Source organism: Physeter macrocephalus, chromosome 2 (assembly GCF_002837175.3).
Source record: "Physeter macrocephalus isolate SW-GA chromosome 2, ASM283717v5, whole genome shotgun sequence".
Classification (NCBI taxonomy): Eukaryota; Metazoa; Chordata; class Mammalia; order Artiodactyla; family Physeteridae; genus Physeter; species Physeter macrocephalus.
Window position 1 is genome coordinate 55,403,654 of NC_041215.1, and position 21,024 is coordinate 55,424,677.

At 34.9% G+C, this 21,024-nt stretch overlaps 1 protein-coding gene across 14 annotated transcripts in view; it reads left to right on the forward strand.

Moving 5' to 3' along the window:
• Positions 1-21,024, forward strand: part of MBD5 (methyl-CpG binding domain protein 5) — a 421,526-nt gene that overhangs the window by 221,148 nt on the left and 179,354 nt on the right. The window contains exon 1 of one of the 14 annotated variants that reach the window (XM_055087758.1): positions 16,331-16,380. The exons of the other annotated variants lie outside the window; for them this stretch is intronic. The gene's annotated coding sequence lies outside the window, so the exon portion shown is untranslated. Of the gene's footprint in view, positions 1-16,330; positions 16,381-21,024 lie in introns of those variants that run through there. 14 annotated transcript variants of the gene reach the window in all.

Here is a 21,024-nt window from a genome sequence, read left to right on the forward strand (position 1 = left end):
CCCTGCATCGGCAGGCGGACTCTCAACCACTGCGCCACCAGGGAAGCCCTATGTAAATAATTTTATCATTAGCAAATAATGGTAATTCCAAATCTTTTCTAATATTTGTATCTCATAATTTTCTCACTTGGTTGCATTGGCTAATTCTTACAAAATAATGTTGGTAAGTGTACAGCTTCTAATTTACTTAGAGTATTTAAAATAGAAGTAGAGAGTGAACTTTATCAAATAACTTGAGTCATTTATGGTAATAATCATATGGGAGGGTTAACCTATTAATTTAATAATGTATTTTATTAAATTTCCCAACATAGATATCTCATATTCCCCATGTAAACTCTCTTTGGTCATATATTTGATTTGCTTATTTTTAAAATCAAGTTTCTGTGGAGGAAGAATAGGGATTTATCTTTTTATTTACTGTTTTTGTCCTTAGTTCCTGGTACATTGCCTGGCATAGAGTAGATACTCTGGAAATATTTACTAAATTAAAAAATAAGTGAGATTAGTTTTCAGTTTCTCTCATTGACTTGTCATTGTCATATTTTATAGCACAGTATAATAGTTTCATAAAATGAATTTAAAGACTTTTCTTCTTTCTCTAAGATCATTCAACTTATTAAAATAGCACTAGAGCTACCTGTTTTAAAAAGAGCTAGTTTTTGGGGCTTCCCTGGTGGCGCAGTGGTTGAGAGTCCGCCTGCAGATGCAGGGGACACGGGTTCACTTTTGGGGGTTTTATTTTTTTCTATTTTTATCACTATCTTTTTTCTCTTTTCTTTAGGTTTATATTATTGTTCTTTTCTGGCTTTTTGAATTAAATGCTTGGTGTATATATTTCAAACTTTATTTCTTTTTTAATAAATGGATTTAAAGCTCCACGTTTTCTTCTGAGGTCAACTGTTTCTAAACAGTCTACAATTTATTTTTCATTTCCTCCTTAATACAGGCATTATTTAGGAAAATGCTTTTTCTATTTTTTTTTAAGCTCTAAGGGGATATGGTTTTAACTATTCTTTTGTTGTGGATTTAGTTTTATTTCTTAATTTAGATAATGTGGTCTGCATAATTTCTACTTGGGGAATTTATTAAAACTTTCTTTATGACCTAATGTATAATCGCTTTCTGTGGACATCTAAATATAATACATATTCTCTGTTGATACAGCTTGGTTTTTCTGCCATGTATTTTTGACTGCTTGATTGTTGATTTATGGGAGCACTCTATTCAGTTTCCCATTACGGTTGTAAATATGACTGTTTCTCCTGTATTATTAAACAGTATTTGTGTGTGTGTGTGTGTGTGTGTGTGTGTGTGTGTATGCACATACATATGTTGTTAATAGTAAATATATGTGTGTATAGAGAGAGAACATATTTTTCTAAGTATGAGACTGTTTCTCCTGTATTATTAAACAGTATTTTTGTGTGTGTGTGTGTGTGTGTGTGTGTATGCACATACATATGTTGTTAATAGTAAATATATGTGTGTATAGAGAGAGAACATATTTTTCTAAGTATGACTAAAGTGTGAAGATTATTATGTATTTTTGGTTAGAATTTGACTTTTATCAATTGATATATCCTTCTTGTCCCAGTTAATGAATTTTGTCTTCAATTTAACAACTTTATTCTGGTACCTGCATACTTTTGTTAACATTTTCATGGTTTATCTTTTTTACTTTGATTTTCAGCATCTCCATCATATTGATTTAACTGTCTTTTTTAACTAGTATGTCCCTGTGTTTTCTTTCTTTCTTTCTTTCTCTTTCTTTCCTTTTTTTTTTCCCCAGAGTCTTTATCTTTTAATGGAGGAATAAAATTCGTTAGTATGCATTCTGACTATTGATATACTTGCATAGTTTACACTTTTTCCACCCCATAATTGTTTAGTTTTTTACATATTACTTTTTTGTGTATTTGTTCATCTTATTTTTTTTCCTGCTTTCTGTTGAACTGATCTAATTTTCTTCTTTATTTTTCGTTTTTCTTTTGATGGTTTAGAAATTTTGTATTCTGTTTTCATTTTTGCCCATGCCCATATGTATAAACTTTTGTTTACTAATAAAGTATAAAGGTAATCAGCATATTCTAACAAAACAAGTCCTTAACATGCTTGGATTTTCCTTGCATTCTCTCCACCCTCAACCATTATACATTATAACTAAATTTCATTTTGCCAATGTACAACTGTAAGTTTGCATGTAGTTTTGCTCAATATTCTTCCTTGACACTCATCTTTCCTTCAGTCTCTCCATTTTTTTCCATTTGCTAGAGTATATTTTAGTCTGACACTTAAACATCTGAGTCTCTAATCAACTCTCCTGAGTGGGATCTGCCATTTCTTACACTCCCTAGTTTTCCTCTTTCTTGATTCCCTCTCTGTTGCTAGATGCTCAAGCTCAAATAATCATCCAAGAAAGGGTAATAGGAAATTATTGTATGCCTGAAAGTCTTTTTATTCAACTTTTCATATTTGAAAACTGCGTTTGTGGTCCAGTGGTTGGGAATCTCACTTCCAATGCTGGGAGCCTGGGTTCGATCCCCAGTCGGGGAACTAAAATCCTATAAGCTGTGTGGCACAGCCAAAAGAAAAAAAGAAAAGTTCGAAAACTGCGTTTGTTAGATATCTGATTTCAAAATCATCTTCTCACAAATTTAAGATATTGCTCCATTTCTTTCAGTGTTGCTGATCAGATGATGGATATGTGACTTGTTTCTTCCTTGTGGAAGCCTGTAAGAGCTCTTTATCTGGTGGTCCAAATTTTCATAAAGATATGTCTAATTATAGGTATTTTTTAAATCTATTGTACTTGGCATACAGATCTCCTTAAATCTGAGGTCTTATATCCTTTTTGTCTCTGGCATTCTACCTTCTGTTATTTCTATGATTATTTTTTTCATTTCTATGTCCTTATTTTTTCTCGTTCTGAGACTTAGTTGAATGTTAACCCTTTAGAATCAGTCCTCTGTAACTCTTAACTTACTATATCCTTCCTTGTGTTTGTAATTCTACTTTTTAAAGATTTTTCTCAACTTTACTTTCTAAACTCTGCTTTATCACTTACCACTCCTTCTACTTTCATTCTTCCCGAAGTTATTAAACTCCCTTTTCTACAGATAGATGGCCCTTCATTTTCTTTCCTTATTGTATGTTTTTCCTTTTAAAAAAGTATTTCATTACTAGTATATTAATGAGATCTCAAGAGAGAGTAAATAGAAATATGAGTTCCACCTATCATCTCATAGCAGAAACACATCTTAAGAGCTTTTGACTGCCTTTATTGTTCTTTTTAAAGCATAGAATCTGCAATTTATGTTTTTATTTCCTCTTTGGAGAATGATTTTTAGTCTCTAGATAGTATTACTTATACTCTTTATCTTTAGTCAGTAGTTTCCAGTTTTATTGCCCTGTGATTAGTGGCTGGCCTATAATTTTTTTTATTTTTGGAGTTTAGTGAAGTTTTCTATGTAGTACAGAATATAATCAGTTTTGATAAACATTACATGGATGTTTGAAGAAAATGTGTTTCTGTTATATACAAAGTTATGTGCATCCATTATGTTGGTTAATCCTTTAATATACTTGTAGATGCTTGATTTGTAAATGACTGTGTTAGAGAAGCTGTTTTCCAAAAACAATTATTTCCATCTTTTCGTGTTTTCCTTGAATTTCAAATAGCTTTGTTTTGTTTCCTTTTTAAGTGCTATGTTATGTGTAGTATAAAACTTCATAAAATATATATATATCCTTATTGTATATCTACACTTCTGATTAGTTTTTTTTTAATTCACTTTGTCGGTGAATGTGCCTTTGCTTTGATTTCCCCAAATGTGCTGTTAATGTTGCCACTCTTCCTTTTTTTGTTTGTATTCCTTTTTTTGTTTGTATTTGCATGATATAGCTTTATCTTTTCCTTTAATTTTAACCTTTGCTTAGAAATTTTTAACATGTGAATCTTACAGCATATAATTTCTTATATAGCATAGAATTGCTTTCTTATAGCAAAGAAAGCAGCATAGAAATCAATTTTGTTGTTTAGACTAGCCTAAGAGTCTTATTTTTCTAGACAAAGAACTGAATGATCTCACTGTTACTATGATAGAAATATGTTTGTTTCCATGTTCTCTATTTTTTACACTTATTTGTAGAAAACATTTCTCTTTTTTTCTTTTGTTATATCTCTCATATGTGCCCTGGGAAGTGACAGTGCTTGAATTCACCTGTGTCCCTTACAAATATGATCAGTTCACTGTCATCACATATACTTATCAGTGTTAGACTGTTTTTTTCTTCCAGTTTTATTTAGATATAATTGACATACAACCCTGAATAAGTTTAAGGTGTATAGCATAATGGTTTGACTTACATACATCATGAAATGATTATCACACTAAGTTTAGTGAACATCTGTCATCTCATATAGATACAAAATTAAAGAAATAGAAGAAAAAAAAATTTTTCTTTCTGATGAGAACTCTTAGGATTTACTCTCTTAACAGTTTTCATATATAACATATAGCAGTGTTAATTATATGTTTATCATGTTGTACATTACAGCCCTAGTACTTAACAGGGAGGTTGTACCTTTTGATTGCCTTCATCCAATTCCCCCTACCCCTACCCCGGCCTCGAGTAAACACAAATCTGATTTCTTTTTCTATGAGTTTTTTTTTAATTTATTTGATTTTTGAAGTGTCATTGACCTACAACACTGTTAGTTCCCGTTATACAACATAGTTATTTGATACTCCTATACATTACAAAATGATCACAATAAGTCTAAGTTACCATATGTCACCATACAAAGATACTTCATAGTTGTTGATTATATCCCCCACACCGTACACTTCATACCCATGACTGATTTATTTTGCAACTGGACATTTGCTTAATCTCCCTCACCTATTTCTTCTGCACCACCCCCACCTCCCCTCTGGCAACCACCTGATTGTTCTCTGTATCTATAACTGTTTCTCCTTTGTTATGTTTGCTCATTTGTTTTTCAGATTTCACATATAAGTGTGTACATCCATGTGGTTGCAAATGGCAAGATTTCATTCCTTTTATGGCTAAATAATAGTCCATTATATATTCTTTATCCATTTATCTGTCAGTGGACACTTAGGTTGCTTCCATATCTTGGCTTTTGTAAATAATGCTGCAGTGAATGTTGGGATGCGTGTACTTTTTGGATTAGTGTTTTTGTTTTCTTTGGATATACAACCAAAAGTGGAATTGCTGGATCAATATGGTAGTTCCATTTTTAGTTTTTTTTGAGGAACCTCCATACTGTTTTTCATAGTAGCTGCACCAATTTACATTCCCACCAACAGAACATGAGAGTTCCCTTTTCTCCACATTCTCGACGATTCTTATTTGCTCTCTTTTTGAAAATAGCCATTCTAACAGGTGTGAGGTGATGCCTCATTGTGGTTTTGATTTTCATTTCCCTAATGATTAGTGATGGTGAGCATCTTTTCCTGTTCCTGTTGGCCATCTGTATGTCTTCTTTGGAAAGATGTCTGTTCAGGTCCTCTGCCCATTTTATAATTGGGTGGTTTGTTTTTCTGATGATGACTGGTATGAGTTTTTTGTATATTTTGGATATTAACTCTTCATCAGATATATTGTTTGCAAATATATTCTTCCATTTACTAGGTGGCCTTTTCATTTTGTTGATAGTTTCCTTCACTGTGCAAAAGCTTTTTAGTTTAATGTATTCCTGCATGTTTATTTTTGCTTTTATTTCCCTTGCCTGGGAAGACATATCCAAAAAAATATTACTAAGACTGATGTCAAAGAGCTTACTGCCTATAATTTTTTGGAGAGGCTGTCTTTTCCCTAATGTATATTCTTGCTCCCTCTGTTATAGATTCATTGACCATAAGTGTGTGGGTTTATTTCTAGGCTCTCTATTCTGTTCCATTTATCTCTGTGTCTGTTTTTGTGCCAGCACCATACTGTTTTGATGGCTGTAGCTTTGTAGTGTGGTTGAAATCAGGGAGCATGATACATCCAGCTTTGTTCTTTCTCAAGATTCTCTTGGCTATTCGGGGTCTTTTGTGTTTTCATACAAAGTTTTAAATTATTTCTTCTGTTAAAAATGCCATTGGTATTTTTAAAGAAATTGCATTGAATCTGTAGATTGCCTTGGGTAGTTATGGACACTTTAACAATATTAATTCTTCCAATCTATGAACACAGTATATCTTCCCACATCTGTTTTTGTCATCTTCAATTTCTTTCATCAGTGTCTTACAGTTTTCCAAGTACAGGTCTTTTACCTCTTTAGTCAGATTTATTCCTAGGTATTTTATTCTTTTTGATGCAATTGTAAATGGAATTGTTTCCTTAATTTCTTTTTCCAATAGTTCGTTGTTAGTGTATAGAAATGCAACAGGTTTCTGCATATTAATTTTGTATTCTGCAACTTTACCAAATCCATTGATTAGCTCTACTAGATTTTTGATGGCATCTTTAGGATTTTCTATGTATAGTATCATGTCATCTGCAAACAGTGACAGTTTTACTTCTTTCTTTGCATTTTGGATTATTTCTATTTCTTATCTGATTGCTGTGACTAGGACTTCCAATACTATTGGGATGCTGAATAATGTGTCTAGGGTGAGTATCCTTGTCTTGTTCCTGCTCTTGGAGGAAATACTTTCAGCTTTTGACCATTGAGTATGGAGTTGGCTATGGGTTGTCATATATGGCCTTTACTATGTTGAGGTAGATTTCCCTCCCCACTTTGTTGAGAGTTTTTATCATAAATGGATATTGAATTTTGTCAGAAATTTTTTCTACATCTATTGAGATGGTCATATGATTTTTATTCTTCAATTTGTTATTGTGGTGTATCACATTGATTGACTTGGATATTGAACCATTCTTTCATTCCTAGGATAAATTCCACTTGATCATGCTATATTACCCTTTTAATATATTATTGAATTTGGTTTGCTGATATTTTGTTGAGGATTTTTGCATCTCTTTTTGGATTGTTTTTTTTTTTTGGTTTGCTCTTTTCTTTTTCTCTTCCTATATTTTGCTATATCTGCTGAGTTGTTCTTGATCTTTCTTTATTCTAGTTCCCACTTAGAAGTTTTACATTATATTTTTACTCTACTAGTGCTTTATTCTTCTTTCAAGGTCATGAATAAAATTATGTAATAGTTCCCCCTCATGTACAATGAGAGATTTAACATTTTACTTCCTCCCATTCTTACCCTCGCCACAAACACACACACAAGTGCGTGTGCACATGCACACATACCACTTTTCTGTTGTGATAATCTTGACTTTTAGCTTTAGATCAACGTTATCTTTTTTACATTACTTAAATTTTGTTAAATGATTATTTTAACATGTTCTTTGGCTTAGACCCATGTTAACTTGGGCATATAATCCAAAGCTTTAATAGTTTTTTGGTGATACTTCTTCATTATTAAATATTTTGCATTTCTTAAATTCATTTGTTTTTATGATGGATGGTAAGTTTCTGAATCCTTGCATGACTGTGAAATACTTTTGTGTCTTTGAAAATGAACAATAGAGCTAGGCTAGTTTTAGATTCTTGGGCAGAAATCTTTTACTTTTAAAAATTGATTATGGTCCACTGCCTTCTATTACATATGGTATGAGAGAAGTCTAGTGTCAATCTGATATATTTCATTTTAGATGACATGTTTTTTTCTGCTTGAAACCCATATAGGGTTTTGTCTTTCCTTTATTATTTAAATTCTTTAGATTTAAATGTATCACCAGGGTTTTCTATGAGCAAGACTTCTTTGTGTAAGTTTGAGTAAGCCCTTTTACTGTGAAAATTCATATTCTCCTTTATCTCAGGAAAATTTCTAGTATTATTTATTTGATTGCTCCCCTCCCATCTACTATCTTTTCTCCCACTCAAATTCTTATTATATTGGACCTCTTAGATTTGTCCTCTGTATGCGGGTTCTCCAGAGAACCAATGGGATATATGTATGTGTATACATGCCATATGTATGAATGTACACATATCTGTATATATAATGAGATTATTTTATGTATATAAAGAGATTTATTTTAAGGAATTGGTTTGTGCAGTTTTGGCAGCTGGCAGGCAAGTCTGAACTCTGTAGGCAGATTTCAGTCTGAAAATTCCAGCAGGAGTTGATGTTGTAGTCTTGCATCCCAAAGCAGTCTGTAGACAGAATTCATTTCTACTTGGAGGACCTCAGTCTTTCCTCTAAATGCCTTCAAGTGATTTGATGAGACCCACCCACATTACCAGTTAACTGCTTTACTCAACATCTATTGATTTTTTTCATTAATTAATTAATTAATTAATTTGGCTGTGTGGGGTCTTAGTTGTGGCACATGGGATCCTTCATTGCGGCACGCGGGCTTCTCTTTAGTTGTGGCACATGGGGTCCAGAGTGTGCAGGCTCAGTAGTTGCAGTGCACAGGCTCTCTAGTTGTGGCGTGCAGGCTCTAGAGTGCGTGGGGGGCCCTGTAGTTGTGGTGCATGGGTTAGTTGCCCCATGGCATGTGGGATCTTAGTTCCCCCACCAGAGACCGAACGCATGTCCCCAGCATTAGAAGGTGGATTCTTAACCACTGGACCACCAGGGAAGTCCAGCATCTATTGATTTTACATGTTGATTACATCTAAAAATTAGCTTCACAGGAATATCTAGACTGGTGTTTGATCAGACCACTGTGCACTAGAGAGCAACCAAGTTGACATAAAATTAACCATCATATCCTCGGAATCACTTTCTCTTTACTTTTTATTTCTTTTCCCTTTTAGTTTGAATTCTAGGAGAATAGTCTTCTAAAACAGTCTTCTAAATTCACCTATTTGCTGCTTGCAACATTTATTGCTTTTTATAAATTTGGTGATCATGTTTTTATTTAAAAGCAATATTTACTGATTTCATATTTTTCATAGTTATAAACTTTCTATTTTAATTTGAAATATTTCTTGAATAGTTATATATTTGTTTTTAAACAAATTTAAAAATTTTTTTTAATTTTAAAATTTTTTTTAATTTTTAAAAAATTGTTATTTTTTAACTATTTATTATTTGAGTATTTAAAAAATTTTTACTTTGAAAAATCTCAAACCTACAGAAAATTTGGAAGAATAGTTTAATTAATATCATTATACTCTTCACCTAGATCAGTGTTTTTCACATTTGCCATATTTGGTTTATGTCTTGTCATATCCATGAATCACTTATCATTATTTGGCTAAACCATTTGAGGTTAAATTACAGACCTTGACTTTTGTCTAAATAGTTACTTCAGTAATATCTCCTAAAGTAGGGACATTCTTTTACATGACTTAAAATAGTTATTGAAATCAGAAAATTTAAATTTAACATTGATGCAGTACTGTTATCTAAATATACAGTGTATATTCAAATTTTGCCAGTTATTTCAATACTGTCCTATTATAGTAAATTTTTTCTCCAGTCCAGTTTCCAGTCGAGAATTATGCATTGACTTTAGTTACCATCTAGGAGATTTTTGTGAAATGATATTCTCTTTCTTGACATAAATCTGTTTGTATCCCTTTTTTTTTTTTTTTTTTTTTTTTGTGGTACGCGGGCCTCTCACTGTTGTGGCCTCTCCCATAGCAGAGCACAGGCTCCGGACACACAGGCTCAGTGGCCATGGCTCACGGGCCCAGCCGCTCCACGGCATGTGGGATCTTCCCGGACCGGGGCACGAACCCGTGCCCCTGTATCGGCAGGCGGATTCTCAACCACTGCGCCACCAGGGAAGCCCCATAAATCTGTTTTATAGGGAAATATTTAGTGTGCCTCTTCAGAACAAACACCTTCTTTTCATATATATGACTTTTTTTGTTTGTTTTCTTATCATAAAGAGCAGTTGTATGTGTATCCAGTATCAGGAGTTCAGAATTTGATAAAGCTTGTATTAGTCCTTTCAAAAACTTCAAACCCAGGGAAGAGGTAAGGGAAAGTTTGTCTTTTTCTAGTTTTAATATACTCCGTTGATTTACTCTTGGCTCTATAACTTCAGAAAACAATTTTCTCTTCCTTTCTTCAACATCATTCTTCGGGAACAATTTTCAGTTGTTATTCACAGTATTTATAGAGCATTTTGTTAAGCCCATCTGAGAATACAAAGTAAGTGTAAAGTCTGGTTGAATGGACAATAATCATGTAGAGAAGGCAATTAGAGAGCAGCTGTGAGAAATGGGAAGAACTTATGGAAAGTTCAGAGCCTTGGGACTGAAAAGATGCATAAGATTTGCGTAATAAGGAAAAGATTCCTATTGAGACCTCAGGAGGAATATAGATCGTTAAAGTTTGATTTTAGTATGCCACTATGAAGCATTTTGTAAAACCTACCCCTTTACTTGAATTCTATCAGATTTTAAAAAAAACAGGCAAACAGGCATAAATTGTTCAATTCCTCCATACAAGCAAATGTGTCCTTAAGTTTTTAATATTTTGTTATTTTTCATACCTTATCTGTGATAGTGTCCCCTTCTCATTCATAATGTCTTTTGTTTGCTCTATTCATCAGTCTGGCTAGAGATTGGTTTACATTGTTATCTTTATCATTTCTCTCCTTCTTCTTACATTTTTAAGGCCGTGCCATGCGGCATGCAGAACCTTAGTTCCCTGACCAGGGATCAAACCCGTGCTCCCTACATTGGAAGTGCAGAGTCTTAACCACTGGACCTCCAGGGAGGTCCCCTTCTTACTTATATTTACTCTTTTTTCCACACTTCTTTGATTGAAACATTTTATTGATTTTTAAGCTTTTTCTAATTTAATAAATGTGTCTGAAGTGATACCTTTATTACTGTTTTAATTAATTAAGCAGGGTTTTGAAATCAGATTAATTAGGGTATAAGTTGCACAAAGTAAAACTACCTTTTTAGTGTACAGTTCTGAGCTTTGGTAAATGTACATATTCATTTACCCACCACCATAGTGAGGTTATAGAACCTCCATCACCCACAAGAATTTCTTTGTGCCCTTTTGTAGTCTATGCCTCTCCTCAACTCCAGTCCTTGGAAACCAATGGCTTGTTTTCTGTCCCTATAGTTGTGTCTCTTCCAGATTGTCATATAAATATAATCATACCATGTGTAGCCTTTTGATTTTGTCTTCTTTCACTTAATGTAATACACTTGAAATTTATCTGTATTTTTACATGGATCAGTAGTTCATTATGATCAGACTACTGATCTGTATGATTCTGAATCTTTGATACTTATTGAGGCTTATTTTGAAGTTTATTATGTCCTCATTTTTCATCAATGGTCTCATATGTAATTGAAAGGAATTCTCTATTTTTTGGTGCTGTGTTCTATATACAGCTGCTAGAAAAACTTATTAATTCTGTTGTTCAAATCTACATTCTTACCCCTTAGCCAAAAGAAGTACTAGTGCTGCCTGGAATATCTTTTCCACTTTTCTTTGTTTTTATACCACTGAATCATTTGGTTCTAGGTGTGTCTCATCTGAGCATCATAAAGCTGGATTCATTTCTCTAATTCCATTCTCATATTTTTAAAGAAGTTAATTTAACGCATTTGTATTTATTGTAGACATAGACACATTTGACTCATTTTTACCATTTTATTTTGGTTTTGTTTAATAGTTCTTTCCTTTTTTCCTTCTTTCATGCTATCTGTTGAACTTATATTCTTTTCTGCTTTTTTTTTCTCCTCTCCTGGTTTGGAAGCTGTAACTTTATATTTTGATCTTTTTAATCATTACCCATAAATTTTAATATACATAAGTACTATCGTATTTTCTCATAAATTTTAAAATAATTTATTCTATCCTCTCCCTAAGCAATCTTTGCATGATTTATCTCCCACCTTTCTTAATAATTTTTTCTAGAATTGTAATAATGCCTTTGTGTTTTGTTGGTTTTATTTTTAAAAAGATTAATTTGATTTCTGTGCTCAGAGTTATGTCTTATGTCCCATGCTTTCCCTCAGTGTTCAGTTTTCTCCTTGCTTTAAGAAGTAGCTATTTCAACAGACTTGTCTAGCAGGTAAACTAGATCTTATAGGCCTAGAAATACCTTTATTTTGTCCTTACTACTTAATGGTAGGTAGTTTTAAATGTTTACGTTGCAGTTGTTTTTCCCTCAGTACTTTGAAGATATTCCTGTAATATCTTCCAGCATCTTTGGATACAATAAGAAGTCTGCTATTTAATTATTATTACTTTACAGCTAATTTTTTTTTTTTTTTTTTTTTTTTTTTTTTTTTTGTGGTACACGGGCCTCTCACTGCTGCGGCCCCTCCCATTGCGGAGCACAGCCTCCGGACGCGCAGGCCCAGCGGCCATGGCTCACGGGCCCAGCCGCTCCCCGGCATATGGGATCCTCCCAGACCGGGGCACAAACCCGTGTCCCCTGCATCGGCAGGTGGACTCCCAACCACTGCGCCACCAGGGAAGCCCACAGCTAATCTTTTTTTCTCTCTAGCAGTATTAAGATTTTCTTATCCACCTTGATTTTTACATTTGCTCTATGTGGGGGTTGAGGTGTGGATTTATTTTCATGTATCTTTCTGTAGATTTAATGGTGATGATGCTTTCCATCTTATATATCACATTGATATTTAGTACCAGAAATATCTCAGGCACATGTCTAAACATTGCTTATCTGCCATGCCTTTTATATTCTATTTCTGAAATATCTGTTTTGATATATGTTAAAGCCTGTTTCCTCCATGACTGTTAGTAGCTGTTTCACAATTTTCACCTCTCTGTATCTCACTCTTTGTGAATTCCTTAATCCTGTTTAAAGACAGTTTACTGTCTTTTCTACTATATCCAGTATAGAATTTCTACTGTATGCTAGGATTTTCTTTTTCAACTAACATATTTTCATCTCCAAGAATTTTTGTTGTATTTTTCCATATACATCTACTCTTTTCTTTTGATTTTGTTTTGTATTTTCTTTTTATTTTTATAGGTGTTGTTTATTCAGTATTTCTTTGTGAATTTTAAACTCTTATTTTTAAGATGTTTTCTGATTCCTCCAAGTATATATTTGTTCTTGCATACTTTTTTTCTTTTTTTAACTTTACATACTCTTTTTAAATTTTTATTTTGTATTGGACTATAGTTGATTTACAATGTTGTGTTAGTTTCAGGTGTACAGCAAAGTGATTCAGTTATACATATACATATATTATTCTTTTTCAAATTCTTTTCCCATTTAGGTTATTCCAGAATATTAAGTAGACTTCCCTGTGCTATACAGTAGATCCTTGTTGGTTATCTATTTTACATATACTAGTGTGTATATGTCAATCCCAAACTCCCAATTTATCCCTCCCCACCCCACCTCCCCACCTCCCCACCTTTCCCCTCTGGTAACCATAAGTTTGTCTTCAAAGTCTCCAAGCCTGTTTCTGTTTTCTAAATAAGTTCACTTGTATCATTTTTTTTAGACTTTGCATATAAGCGATATCATATGATATTTGTCTTTCTCTGCCTGACTTACTTCACTTAGTATGATAATCTCCAGGTCCATGTTGCTGCAAATGGCATTATTTCATTCTTTTTAATGGGTGAGTAATATTCCATTGTGTATATATAACACATCTTCTTTATCCATTCATATGTCAATGGACATTTTGGTTGCTTCTGTGTCTTGGCTATTGTAAACAGCTCTGCAGTGAACACTGAGGTGCATGTGTTTTGTCCAAATATATGCCCAGGAGTGGGATTGCTGGATCATATGGTAGCTCTGTTTTGTTTTTTAAGGAATCTCCATACTGTTCTCCATAGTGGCTGTACCAATTTACATTCCCACCAACAGTGTAGGACGGTTCCCTTTTCTACACACTCTCTCCAGTATTTATTGTTTGTAGACTTTTTGATGATGGCCATTCTTACTGGTGTGAGGTGATATCTCATTGTAGTTTTGATTTGCATTTCTCTAATAATTAGCAGTGTTGAGCATCTTTTCATGTGCCTGTCAGCCATCTGTGTGTCTTCTTTGGAGAAATATCTATGGAGCTGGAGGAATCGGGCTCCCTGACTTAAGACTGTACTACAAAACTGCAGTAATCAAAACAGTGTGATACTGGCACAAAAACAGAAATATAGAACAATGGAACAGAATAGAAAGCCCAGAAATAAATCTACACACCTATGGTCAATTAATGTATGACAAAGGAAGCAAGACATACAATGGAGAAAAGACGGTCTCTTCAGTAAGTGGTGCTGGGAAAACTGGACAACTACATGTAAAAGAATGAAATTAGGTGGTCCAGTGGTAAGGAATCCGCCTTCCAAGGCAGGGGACACGGGTTTGATCCCTGGTTGGGGAACTAAGATCCCACATGCTGCAGGGCAAGCCCACGCACCACAACCACTGAGCTTATGCACCTCAATGAGACAGCCTGCATGCTGCAAACTATAGAACCCACACGCTCTGGAGCCTGCACACCACAACTACAGAGCCCACATGCCCTGGAGTCCTGCATGCCAGAACTCGAGAGAGAAAACCCACACGCCACAACTCGAGAGAAGCCCAAGCACTACACCTAGAGAGAAACCCTAGCAGACCACACGCCGTAACGAAAAGATCCCGCATGCCTCAACAAAGATCCCGTGTGCCGCAACTAAGACTTGGTGCAGCCAAAAAATAAATAAAATTTAAAAAATAAGGAAAATTAAGGAGTAAAATAAATAAATTTTTTTAAAAAAAGAATGAAATTAGAACACACCCTAACACCATACACAAAAATAAACTCAAAATGGGTTAAAGACCTAAATGTAAGGCCAGACACTATAAAACTCTTAGAGGAAAACATAGGCAGAACACTCTTTGACATAAATCACAGCAAGATCTTTTTTGATCCACCTCCTAGAGTAATGAAAATAAAAACAAAAATAAACAAATGGGACCTAATTAAACTCAAAAGCTTTTGCAAGCAAAGGAAACCATAAACAAAGCAAAAAGACAATCTACAGAATGGGAGAAAATATTTGCAAACAATGCGACCAACAAGGGATTAATCTCCAAAATTTACAAACAGCTCATTCAGCTCAATATCAAAAAAACAAACAACCCAATCAAAAAATGGGCAGAAGACCTAAATAGACATTTCTCCAAAGAAGACATCATACTCTCCTAATTGTTGAGGTTGTTGACTTTTTTTCTTGGCTTTAATTTGCCTCATGTACTTTGGAAATTAGCAGGTTCATATTGAAGGGAAACTTTTCTCTCTATCTCTGTGTTTTTCTGCTTTATCACTGAGTCAGTATGTGGCTTGGCCTGTGTTTTAGGAAGTAGACTTAGTGTCCTCTGGACTCCTGCGTTTTTATAACCTTTAGTTCTAAGAAATTTTTTCATCCTCTTTTCATAGTTTGGGGAGTCATTCCTCAGTATAGGTATCATGCACTGAGACTGGCTCAAGTCTTTTGCCGGGTAGTTATTTTTATCCCCACCCCCATGCAGTATCTAACCCCTGGTGCCTCTGACTGCTACCAAACCTGGAACCAAACAAGTCTATGCTGTCAACCTTGCTTACTACTTTGTGTTCTGTTACATATCAATTTTTATTTTTATACAATTATATTTTTTACTATGTTCTCTTATCTGTTATTACTAAGTATCTGAAACAGAGAAGTCTCTAAAATGTGTACTCCCACTGCCATCTTGACCAGAAGTCCTATCAGTATAGTTTTTATGTAAGAATTTGGAAGTTAGGATATGAATCTTTGTCAAACCCTTCATCTTTGATATATATATAAGATTCATTCTGCTGCCTTATTTAATGCCATAGATGTGGTGCACCAGAACAAGAAAATGAACACCAATTCATATTCTACAGGCATAATTTCTAGACTCAAAGTGAATGGGTTCAAATCATGTCAATTGGTATTCACTCCCTGTGTGACTCAACTTTTCGAAGACTTTTGTTTCTTCATCTGTATTTATGAGTTTGTATCTACCTCATAGACATGTAAAGGATTAAATATGTTAGTATATAAAACACTAGTATAATATATGACTTGTAGTAAGCCCTCAATGAATGCTAGTTATTATTTTTACAGTGAAGTTCATGATATGCACATTAAATTGTATAAATTCACCTAGAGCCATTCTCTTTTGTGAAATATATGTAAATAACACATGTATAAAATTATATTTAGGTATATACCCTAGTAAATGCGATATATTGATTTGTACTTTGAAATTAAGTATTACCAAGATTGTTAACCCCCCGATATTATGTTTATACCTTATGGGTGATTTAAATTATCTTCAAAGGTAATTTTGACTACTGGATATTTTTTCCTTACAGACTGACTTTAAGACTTAATCATCTCATCAGATATACCTGTCATTAGTTATATCTAAACTAATCAGGTGTGTATTTATGACAGGCATTGATAATTATATATAACTGTGCGATAATAGAAAATCATTTGAGCTCAGAATCAGAAGATCTGGGTACACATCTGGAATCTGCCAGTCCCTGGAGGTGGGATTTTTTTTTTTTAATTTATTTATTTATTTTTGGCTGTGTTGGGTCTTCGTTTCTGTGTGAGGGCTTTCTCTAGTTGTGGCAAGTGGGGGCCACTCTTTATCACGGTGTGCAGGCCTCTCACTGTCACGACCTCTCTTGTTGCGGAGCACAGGCTCCAGACGCGCAGGCTCAGTAGTTGTGGCTCACGGGCCCAGTTGCTCCGCGGCATTTGGGATCTTCCCAGACCAGGGCTCGAACCCGTGTCCCCTGCATTGGCAGGCAGATTCTCAACCACTGCGCCGCCAGGGAAGCCCCCTGGAGGTGGGATTTTATCCAACAACATCACCTCTCTGAACCTCAGTTTCTTAATTTCTTAAACAGAGATAATAATACCCACATACCAGCGTGTTTGTAAAGGTTAAATAAGTTATGAGAATGCAGTCTGTAAACTGTAAATCACTGTAGAAATATAAGCTGTGATTGCTTGCCTTCCTTACAGTGGCTTTATGGAGCTCATATGGAAAGCAGGTTACCCTGAGCCTGTAAAGTTTGTTTCATTTGCAGTCCATCCTGTACTTTTGTAATAAGGATAAACTCTCAGAGAGGAGTCTATGAAGAATGATTGTTAGGGGATGGCAGTGATATACATTATCTAGTGTTTATATTTGACAGTTTAACTGCTGAGACCAAAGTTTTAGAATCCTTTGCTCTTTCAAACACAGCATACAATATTTAGTTCTTAGCAATTTGGAAAAGCAATAAAGGAATCCTAATTTTAGTTCTGGAGTCAGCTGAGCAGGCATTTCCTTCCCTATTCAGCTAAAATACTACATACCTTTAGTGGACTATGCCGAACTCTAAGAAGTGAGCTGTTTATCCTTAGCTGATGCCTCTTTTTTTTTTTTTTTTTTTTTTTTTTTTGGCTGCATTGGGTCTTCATTGTTGTGTGTGGGCTTCCTCTAGTTGAGGTGAGCAGGGGCTACTCTTCGTTGCGGTGTGTGGGCTTCTCATTGCGGTGGCTTCTCTTGTTGCAGAACACGGGCTCTAGGCGCACGGGCTTCAGTAGTTGTGGCACGCGGGCTCAGTAGTTGTGACTCATGGGCTCTAGAGTGCAGGCTCAGTAGCTGTGGCGCACGGGCTTAGTTGCTCTGCAGCACATGGGATCTTCCCAGACCAGGGCTCGAACCCGTGTCCCCTGCATTGGCAGGCAGATTCTTAACCACTGCACCACCAGGGATGTCCCAATGGCTCTATTTTAAGTCACAAGAAATGTGTTCCCCACCTAAGTCTCCAATACAGCTTTTCCCTTCCTTCTCCGGACTCAAATGTAGCAGAAACTACTCTAAGTGGAACATGCTTTGTCGTTACCAGAGCAGGATAAACGTTAAACTAAAATTTCAGTTCCTGGAAGCCCAGTAAAAGGTTAGCACGTAAACTTGTAGTTCCACTCAGCTCCTTTGAACCCCTTTCTTAACTTTCCACGTATGGTTCAAAAAACAAAGCAGTATGAAAAAGTATTCACTGAGAATCTTACTTTCAATCCTGTTTCCCATCTGCTCCCACCATCACCCCCTTCTGGTCAAAGCTATTACTGGTTTCTTATGTATCCTTCTGGTATCTGTTTATATGCACAAACACAACAACATAGACAGAAAGATTCTTACCTTTCTTACACAAATGGTAGCGTACTACATATACTGTTTTGTGCTTTGCTTTTTTTACTGAACAGTTTATCTTGGAGTTTTGTTTTCGTTTTTGTTTTCATATCACTACATAGAGAGCTTCTTCATTCTTGTTTAGAATACCATTCATGGTATTCCATTGGAAGTACTTGCCACAGTTCATTTAGTTAGCCCTTCATAGAGGAAGATTTGAGTTGTATTCAGTCTTTTACTGATATAACCACTGCTACAGTTTAAAAAATGTGAATATTGTTATTTGTACATGTGTAGGGTATCTATAGGATAAATTTCCAAAGTAGGATTTACGGGGTGAAAGAATAAGTGCATTCTTTTAAAAATAAGGTTATTGTTTCAACCACCGCAAAACAACAAGAGAGTAGAGGCATCGGGGATGAAGCCTGTTGGAGTTGTGCAGACAGCCTGGATTTGGTCCGGGCTTCTTTACTCCCTGGCCATGCGGGTTTGGGCAAGTCATTTCCCCTCTCACGGAGCCTTGGTGTACTCCTCTGCAAAAATTGGAGACCAGGCTCTGTCTTAATTGGGTGATTATGAAATTAGATGAGATAATGGATGGGAATTGTCAGCATTGCCCACCTTTAAGGTACTATGATTATCAACCTGAAAATGTCTACAACCCTGATGCCCACGTGCTAGGCTCACTTGCTTTGTTTTCTTATTATCATACAGTGAAACTGACTTTTTTCTTTTTGATGTCCCGTACTATAAATTTTAACACATATGTAGATTTGTGTCACAACCACCATAATCAGGGTATAAAATAGTAAATATATTTTTATTTTAATAAATAAAATAAAATGGCTAGTTGCTCTCCATTTTGAAGCTTTTACACCTTCACTGGACTCCCCCCAACAATATATGATTGAGTTTTTCTCATAGCTTTGACAAAAGATAGAGTTGATTGTTTGCTGTAATTGTTTGTTGTTATAGCATTCTCCGGGCAGAGACATAAGCAGTGGACTGAGGCTGCAGCAGCTGTCTGGTCCTTCTTCTCTTGATTAAAGTTGCTTAATCCTAAAATCTGAAGCTTAAAAAGAAAAATAAATACTAAATGGAGGCCTCACATTTTAATTACATTTGAGAGTAGCTACTTTTCCCATCTGCTCTTGAAACAAATAGACAGCTCAGTTTTCAGCACTCTGTCTTTCTGAATAACTAAGAGAAACCTAAAGGAAAGCAGAAAAAGTAGTCTGGATTGCAGTTGTGTATCTTTGAGATGATAACGGTTCTTCACTAAATATTGCCAAGTTCAGATGCACATATATCTTCTCTTTTCTCTTCTGCCTCCTTCCCAGTGTCAAGACATTTAGAAATGGATAAAACGATATTACAATTTTATATTTTCATTTGTAAATTTACTTTAAAAAAAGAATGGTATTAATAAGATTGACATGAGAAAATAGGACCAAAGTGTTTGAAACATTTTCTTTCTGCACTAAAAATGTAAATCAGCCATAGATAACCAAAATAGCATTCCTTTATACTTGGTTTGCAAACGACTGTCCTACAGGCCAGATTCAGCCAGCAGGCTTGTATCATCTGTATCACATAATCTTTCAAAACGGGGAGATTTTGCATTAAAATCCAAATCTCTGGTTTCTCTTGAATAATCAGACTATCTGGCCACAGTTACCCATATTATTGCACTGCCACTGTTGATTGGGGCGTGCACTCTAATTCACTACATTTCTGTATATGACTACTTCCCTTATTTTTTTCCTACATCCTCTTCAGAATACTATATAATTTAGTTAAAGTTTTAACGAGTTTTAATATCACCAAACACTTGTTGTTATTACCAGTATTTTTAGGTTTCCATAGAGTATTTAACAATACTATTTCAGCAAAAAAAATATAGTTATCATGATTAAACTATTTGTTCTTACAAACATGAAATCTGACATTTGATTTAACATAGAAATTTCTTTTCTTCCTAATAAATGAACGTATCTTCTTAGCATCTTGGAAAACTTTCATTGATTTTTATCACTTTCCAAATGATTCTTGCCTTTTTTTCACCTGATAGATTATTCCATATCCATGTCATTTGACTTCTAAAGATACATATTGTATCTTTAAAATACTTTAGTTGCTGAGAAATGATACAGCAAAGTTATGATCAGAATTACAATCATATTTCTTCTGCATTTCGATCCCTGAGCTAATGAGCTGACTTACCATATAAGTTCTCATTGATTTTAATCATCCAGACTTTGCGCACCTCTTTTCTATTTAGGTGAGCTTTAATCACTTGTTCACCTAACACCCTACACTCTTTTTTTATTTTTTATTTTTTTTACATCTTTATTGGAGTGTAATTGCTTTACAAAGGTGTTACTTTCTGCTTTATAACAAAGTGTATCAGTAATACATATACATATATCCCCATATCACTTCCCTCTTGCGTCTCCCTCCCTCCTACCCACCCTTTCCCACCCCTTTAGGTGATCACAAAGCACCGAGCTGATCTCCCTGTTCTATGCGGCTGCTTCCCACTAGCTATCGGTTTTACATTTGGTACTGTACATATGTCGATGCCACTCTCTCACTTTGTCCCAGCTTACTCTTCCCCCTCCCTGTGTCCTCAAGTCCATTCTCTAGTAGGTCTGCGTTTTTGTTCCCATCTGGCCCCTAGGTTCTTAATGACCTTTTTTTTTCAATTAGATTCCATATATATGTGTTAGCATATGATATTTGTTTTTCTTTTTCTGACTTACTTCACTCTGTATGACAGACTCTAGGTCCATCCACCTCACTACAAATAGTTCAATTTTGTTTCTTTTTATGGCTGAGTAATATTCCATTGTATATATGTGCCACATCTTCTTTATCCATTCATCTGTC